Here is a 7,119-nt window from a genome sequence, read left to right on the forward strand (position 1 = left end):
CAGCTCGTCAGCCTATGCTGCCGTCAGCAGAGAGATGACGTCATGTTGCAAGTGCAACATGACGTCATTAATTTTTCAGCCAATAAGGTGAACGTTTCTCGGCTGACAACAGCACAACAGCTGAATGTGTACAGGCCTAATGTGATCAGTTAAGTAATTTTGCACAAATGGAGATAAATAAATTTATATGAGTGTTTTTGAGCTAAGTTGTGTTTCAGTGGTGTTAAATGGAATGCTGTCATCATCACATTGCATTGCCACCATGATCAAAGGCTGATGGAGACAAAAGTATTGACTATTGAGATGAGCCGTCCATTTGTGTTTTTACCAATGCATTACCTTAGGCCTTCAGGGAAAAGTGATCAAAAGTTGTTGAGTGAAGGGGAATATGGAGAAGAGCATTTATTATTTGTTTTTGGGAAGAAGAAAATCAATAAAACTTATGAACAAGAAGTGATCATGCATTGTATTATAAGCCCAAATCAAACAGGATTCTCTCATGACCATACTAAATGCACACTGCACAGCCCTTAGCTGTTTGTGCACAGTGGAACCCGCCTAACCCTCGCCGGATTTTAAGGTCTCTCTCAGGTCAACCGGTGACCTCTGAGGTCAGGTCAAGTGGCCCAAGGTACGGGTTCGGTTTTGGCGAATAACTTCGCAAAAAATGATTGCAGGGCCGCGATTTTGACAGCATCGTATTCGCCCTGCTCAGGCGCGTCGAATGGTATTCTTTTTATTTGGGTGAGGCCAACTTTGGGTGTTGACCTCGGGTTACGGTGAGGTCAGAGATCCCAAGGGCACGAACTTGGTCGAAGGAGGTCATGTCACATATCCTTCGATTTGGCAGGTCTTCCCGAGTCTACTGGTGGCTTTCCCGACTCGCTAGCTCAATTTGATCAGAAGTTATTGTCGAAAAACTTATGACACTAGTGACGTCATCAATGACGTCACGCAAGCTCTTGGTGCAAAAATGAAGCATCGAACCTTGTAAAGAGTGCATGAAATAATCACGGTTGCGTGTGCTACAGCTAGTCTGAGATCGTTCTGGGCTCCAAAATAGCTGTTTATAAGTTTCCCCCATTGGCTTATAATGGTGACTTCATATGACCGGCCTGACCTCATGTGACCTTGAATAAAAAAGCGAGATATACACGTTGTGAGACTTCTGGAGGATACCAGGTCCTGCAAGTTTCATCTCCCTGTGAAATCTGCTTTGACACTGAGGGCGTTGCGAACTTGCGGTATCTGAGGACCGTGCAGAGGTTCACTTATGACGTCAAAGGTCAGTGACCTGACCTGACCTGAAAAAGCTTCTGGTATTGCAAGATCCGGCTTGAATCAGAGGTCAGGTTCATCACTACTCGGTACGTTCCGAGCATTCGAGAAAGCAACCATCAAGATGTAATTGAATAATACCGTTTAGGATGACATCTTCCCGCTTATCGCCATATTCCAGCGTTTTATGTATGTACAGTATGTCTAAAAAGAATGTACCGTCGCCACTACGTGGCGCTGGTGTCGCGAGCCGGTAGTTGGCTGAATCCGCACCAGACCACACATTCCCAAGCGCTAGGTGACAGCTGCGCAGCGGCCGGTAGTAGCGTAAGCCCGAACCTTCGTGACACGACCCCGGGGGGGGGGGGGGGGGGGAGCGGGCGGGGCAGCGCGTGTAGGGAGGGGTGCTCCGGCAAGCTGGCAGTTGTCGCGGCCAAAGGTCAAGGGGTCACACACCAAGCGAACGGACGCTGATGTGGGTTCGTGGGGATCATGAACTTGTGTGTGGTAGGTGCGTCTTGCGATGCACGGCTGATACGCCAGGTCTAAGCCAAAGGATTCAGGAGAGAGCTGAAGAAAAACACCTGGTCAACTACGGCGAATAATGGTGCTGAAAAATGGAAAGTATGGGTCAATGCAAGCCTTCATGACTATAAACAACTTTTCTGAGGACGCAAAGACCAGCATTGAATAACGATATCCGGATCGAAATTAGCAATGATTTATAATTACATGCCGAACTAATAGCGCTGCAAAACCCTCCTAGTAAATTGTCAAGTCGGATTATACCCACTTGAATTAAACTATCCTAAATAAAATTGTTAATTAACTTTCTAACACTGACGTTCTTTATCATACGATAAGTATGGGGTTAACCAAGATTCAGCATCTTCCGCGTTCAAACAATCACATGTAAGGCTAGAACATTAATGGCCAGGTAAAAACATGGTCGGGATTTGATTAACCGGATTATAAGTCGATTTTTTTTAGTCGGGATTTGATAAGTCGGATTTTTTTTTACGCCAACCGCATTTCTAAGTCAATTCAGGTCACTGATCTATGACGTCATAAACGAGCAGTCCTAAAATGAACTGTGTGAAACTGTCCTAAACTGTCCTAAAATGAACATTTTAGGACTGTGTGCACAGTCCTAAAATGTTCCAACTTCGCAACACCCTCAGTGCAGAGCTTTCATAGGGAGATGAAACTTACAGGATCTTATAGGAAGCATGATCGAGAGGTCTCACAACTTGTATAAATGTATATCTCGGATTTTCTGAAGGGTCGCCTGAGATCAGGTCGGTCTCTCACCATTAAAAGCCAGGGGAATATGGAAATTGCTGGTTTGGTCCGGAAATGATATACAACTATCTCAAATTCTCAAGCACACGGAATCGTGATTTCATGCGCTCCTTGCAAGGTCTGATGCTTCAATTTTGCTTTGTTGATCTTGCGTGACGTCATTTATCACGTAACTAAGGCTATCAGTTTTTCGACAGTAACTCCCGATCAACTAAAGCTACCGAGTCGATAAAGCCACTAATGGACACGAAGAGACCTGCCGAATCGATTGATATGCAATATGACCTCCTTTGACCAGCTTCGTGACCTGACGAGCTGTGACCTGACCTTGACCCGAGGTTAACACCTTAACTCTCGCCCGTATTGTTGTTTTTCCAGCCGCAAACGTATAAGGGGGGGGGGGGGGTCCGTTGGACCCCCCTTGCCGTTTCGCCCCTGATCGAGCTAGAGCTTCGCCGAAAAAACGAGCGTGCTGCCCGTCACGAGAGGAAGCCGATGATACCCAATTTTAAGGTCCTACGTCATCGGTTGACCTTCCAGGTCAGGTCAATGACCCAAAAGTCGGGAAAATCGGGACCTGTTAGAAAGTCGTAAAGCGTGGCTGCTATGGGGTTTTCGGGGTGCTGATCACGAATATCATGTTAGTTTTGATCACAGATGATGTCTTCATTCATTTAGGCCAGGTCGGGTCAGGTCAGGTCAGGTCAACCAGTAAGGGTATTCGTAGTAGGTGGCAACCGGCTCTGACAGCTTCGCAACATGTTACAAGGGCACCAAAACTACTTCGGAAATGCTCACATGGCTGCTAAATTCGAACTCAGCTCCTAAAACTGGGCTAGAAACATGTAAAACTCGAAAAAGCGAACCGAGGTCATCAAAGATCAATGACCTGACTTAACTTTCCGGTGACCTTGACACCCACCCTAATGCATGGAAGCAACATCATATCCCATGTTTGAACGCTTAAAACCACGAAAAGACTGCAAACGCGCCGCTAATGCGAGCCGACATACGCCGAATCGCGATTCCGGCCAAACATGGTCTCGAAAAGTAGGTCACAGGTCAAAGGTCATTAAGGTCAGGGTCATGACAATTTCAGGGTGGGTGTAAAATTGATTAACGCGAGGGTACTGAAAGTTTCGTCGCAATCGACCGCTTTTTACGCGAGTTATTCGCGAAAAACCGAGGGAGGGGGGTCCGTTCGACCCCCCCCCCCTATACGGGCGAGTGTTAAGTTGATCTCACCCGAAGAAAAAGTATACCATTCGACATGCCTGAGCTAGACAAACACGATGCTGCTAAAATCGCGGATCTGCTATCATTTTTAGCGAAGTTATTTACCAAAAACCGAACCTGTGCCTTGGGCCACTTGACCTGACCTCCGAAGTCATCGGCTGACCCTGGTCCTTAAATCGGAGACCAATCGCTGCATTTCGTAACGACGCACACGATCGTTTCTTTCGTGAGGCTCTAGCTCAATTAGGGGCGAATCGGCGAAGGGGGTTGTTTCCTCACTTCCAACCCCCAACGCCCCCTCGGTATTCAGAAAACCTGAAGGTCCGGTGAGGGTTAAAACGTTGCTCCTGAACGAGGAAGAAATGTAAAAGTCAAAGCTCTATAGACGTCCTGTAAAAGTGGCCATAATAATAAATTCGTTAGAAATAAGATGCTTTTTAAACGACTTCCTCATATAAAATCGGGTGCTGGGACCAATCTTATAAACGCTTTAGAATGGACAGGGCGTCACTGGCTTAAGTTTGGGTGCAGAAAACGGCTATTACCTAAATGCAAAATGGTTTTCATGCATTTCAGTCAATTGTATATTGTCGGTCCCAGTGGCCGAGCTAAAAAAAAATCGGTAGTGTTTTGCATCTTTTACGCCCTAAGAAACTACACAATCTATCGAAGTTGGCGGGCTTATTTGAATGGGAGGGTGCATTATGCACGAATCGTGTGCTTTCGTTTGCTTTGGACTGTATTTTACCACATCCACTGCTGGTATCACTATTAATATTATCTAATGCCGTGAATACGACAGCATTCCATTTATAAGATTGGGCCAATGGAGTCGCGCCCCGCGAGCTCGGTTTTCAGCTGGGCCGCTACAGGCCAGGAAGTCGGTCTTCGCCTGAGGGCAGGACAAAGGTCAGCGAGGGAGCGCGGGGTCAGCCAGGTATCGCCCAGTGCCGAGCGGATGCCGCTCCCTCCCCTCTCTTCCCCTCTTCTCCCCTCCCCACCTCGGTATAGATGGGGAGGGACCGAACTACCAATGACATGCGAGCGGTCAAGGCCGCTCGCACGGCAGCGACCCTGGCGGCCGGGTGCCGCAACTGGGATTCAGCCAAGTTACCGATTCGCCTCCTGTGGGAGAGCCAAACCAGGGGACATACTTTTTAGATATACTGTACCATCGCCAAAGTGGATACGGGTATCGATAGAAGAAAGATCAGGCAGTCGTGTGGTACACTAGGTTTTTACGTATCTCGACTAATAAGTTCATAAATCGACTTTAAGTTTTGCCCTCGAAATCGGTTTCTCCCATAGGTTTAGCACTAGTGAAGGGAAAATAAAAAAACCTTCACGCTCTGCTTACGTCACCAGAGCTGAAGCTGCCAATGCCATTGACCGGGGGCCGGTTGCAACCCCCGCGGCCTCTTGGTGTTGAAAAAATTCGTTCCCTTCGTTTGAAAATGGGCCTTGTACAAGGCCCTATCTTCAACATGGAGCGACCGTTAGTGTGACGTCACCTCGTTTAGTCATTCTGATTTAACCCGCGCCCTGCTGGGGGTCCTGGATTTCCACGCCCTGCTGGGGGGGGGGGGTGTTTGAACACCCCCCCTTCTAACTCGGCTCCTGGGCCACGTAGCGATACGCGGAAGGCGGCGTTCGAAAGAGCGTCAAAAATAATGAGGAAATCACTTTTGTCAATTTTTTGGTCAGGTCGAAGGTCAGGTCACCAGAGGTCATTGAAGGCTAAATTTCGCCGATTTCCAGGTCGAATGTCGACAATTTCCAAGAAGCCAACGCATAACTCGGGAACCAATAGAGCTACAGCGCCGCGGAAAAGCGCATTCGATAGCCCTATTATCGCCCTTTCTGAGTAATGTTCTCAGATTCGACCTAACGTCAACGGTTTTGCCTGCAGGGGGCAAAAACTGCAAAAATAACAGATTTTTTCGGAAACAGTTTTTCTGCAATAACTTTTGACTTAAGCCTTGTACGAGCTTACTTTTACCGGCATCGTGCTCCTCTCGTCAAGACGCATCGAATGAACTGTAACTTGACCTTGAAAGGTCAACTTGAAAATTTGACCTCAGGTCAAGGTCATGACCTGACCGGAAAGGGTCAAGTTGCATATCAGTCGATCCGTATCGTCGAGCTGAACACATCTAAGGCGTTTTCATCGCTCTAGCATGCCTCTATCAAAAGTTATTTGCGAAAAACTGTTAGATACCATTCGTGACCTAAGATGACCTCAGGGCATTAACAGGGGTCAAGGATACCATTTTCATGTTCAGTGTGTCTAAACCACTTATAATTCAGTGTTTGGGAGTGTTTATAATGTCTTTCGTCCAAAAGAGGCGCATTTCAATTTTCTCCCATTGACTTATAATGGGGAGGTCGCAAAATTGACCTGACCTTAGGTCATCGATATCAAAATTCTGAGAGATAAATTTTGTACATGCTATTGCTCTTAGCAATCGCTGAAAGTTTCAAAGCGATCGGTCACTCGGTGTAGCTATGACAGACATTGAAACTTTTTATGAGGTGAGGTCACTTCAAGTGACCTGGTGACCTGACCTTGAATGACCTTGGTCTGAAATTTTAACAAGATGTGTAGAATTGATGTATGATAAGGTGTGCCAAAAACGGCGAATATAACCACAAGGGGGGTGTTCAAACACCCCCCCCAGCAGGGCGCGGGTTAAATGGGTTTGTTCGTTGAAAAATCGCTTAAAACTTGGTCTGAACTTTGTTGTGGTGCCTACAGAGTAAAAAGAATCAGCTTTATGACAGTAATGTGGCCTGGGGGAAGGAGGTAATTTTGGGCTGTGACGTCACATATTTGAAAGTTTGTGTTTGGAATATGGGAAGCCTAAGATGTTTAATGAAAAATAAATGCCAGAACCGTGTTCCTGGTCATCCAATCTATAAAGTCGGGCACAATTTAACTGGTTTTAACAACATTTTAGAAGGTGGGATAGTCCCTTTAACCCTACCGGCAGAGGGGGGGGGGGGCGGGTGCCGCCCCTCCATAGGGTTTTTTCGCGATAGCTCTGAACACGCTGGCGATAGAGAGCTGAAACTTAGCATACCTGACCTTTGATTCAAGCCGGACCTTTTGACACCAACCGCATTTTTGGGTCAGGTCAGGTCACTGACCTATAACGTCATAAGTGAACCTCTGCACGGTCTTCAGATGTCGCAACTTCGCAACGCCGTCACTGCCAGAGGAGATGTCACAGGAAATGAAACTTGCAGGATCTAGTATCCATTATGAGACTCACAACTTGCATATCTCGGATTTTTCCTTAAGGT

The sequence above is a fragment of the Amphibalanus amphitrite genome, unplaced genomic scaffold, assembly GCF_019059575.1.
Source record: "Amphibalanus amphitrite isolate SeventyFive unplaced genomic scaffold, NRLGWU_Aamphi_draft 000266F_arrow, whole genome shotgun sequence".
NCBI lineage: Eukaryota > Metazoa > Arthropoda > Thecostraca > Balanomorpha > Balanidae > Amphibalanus > Amphibalanus amphitrite.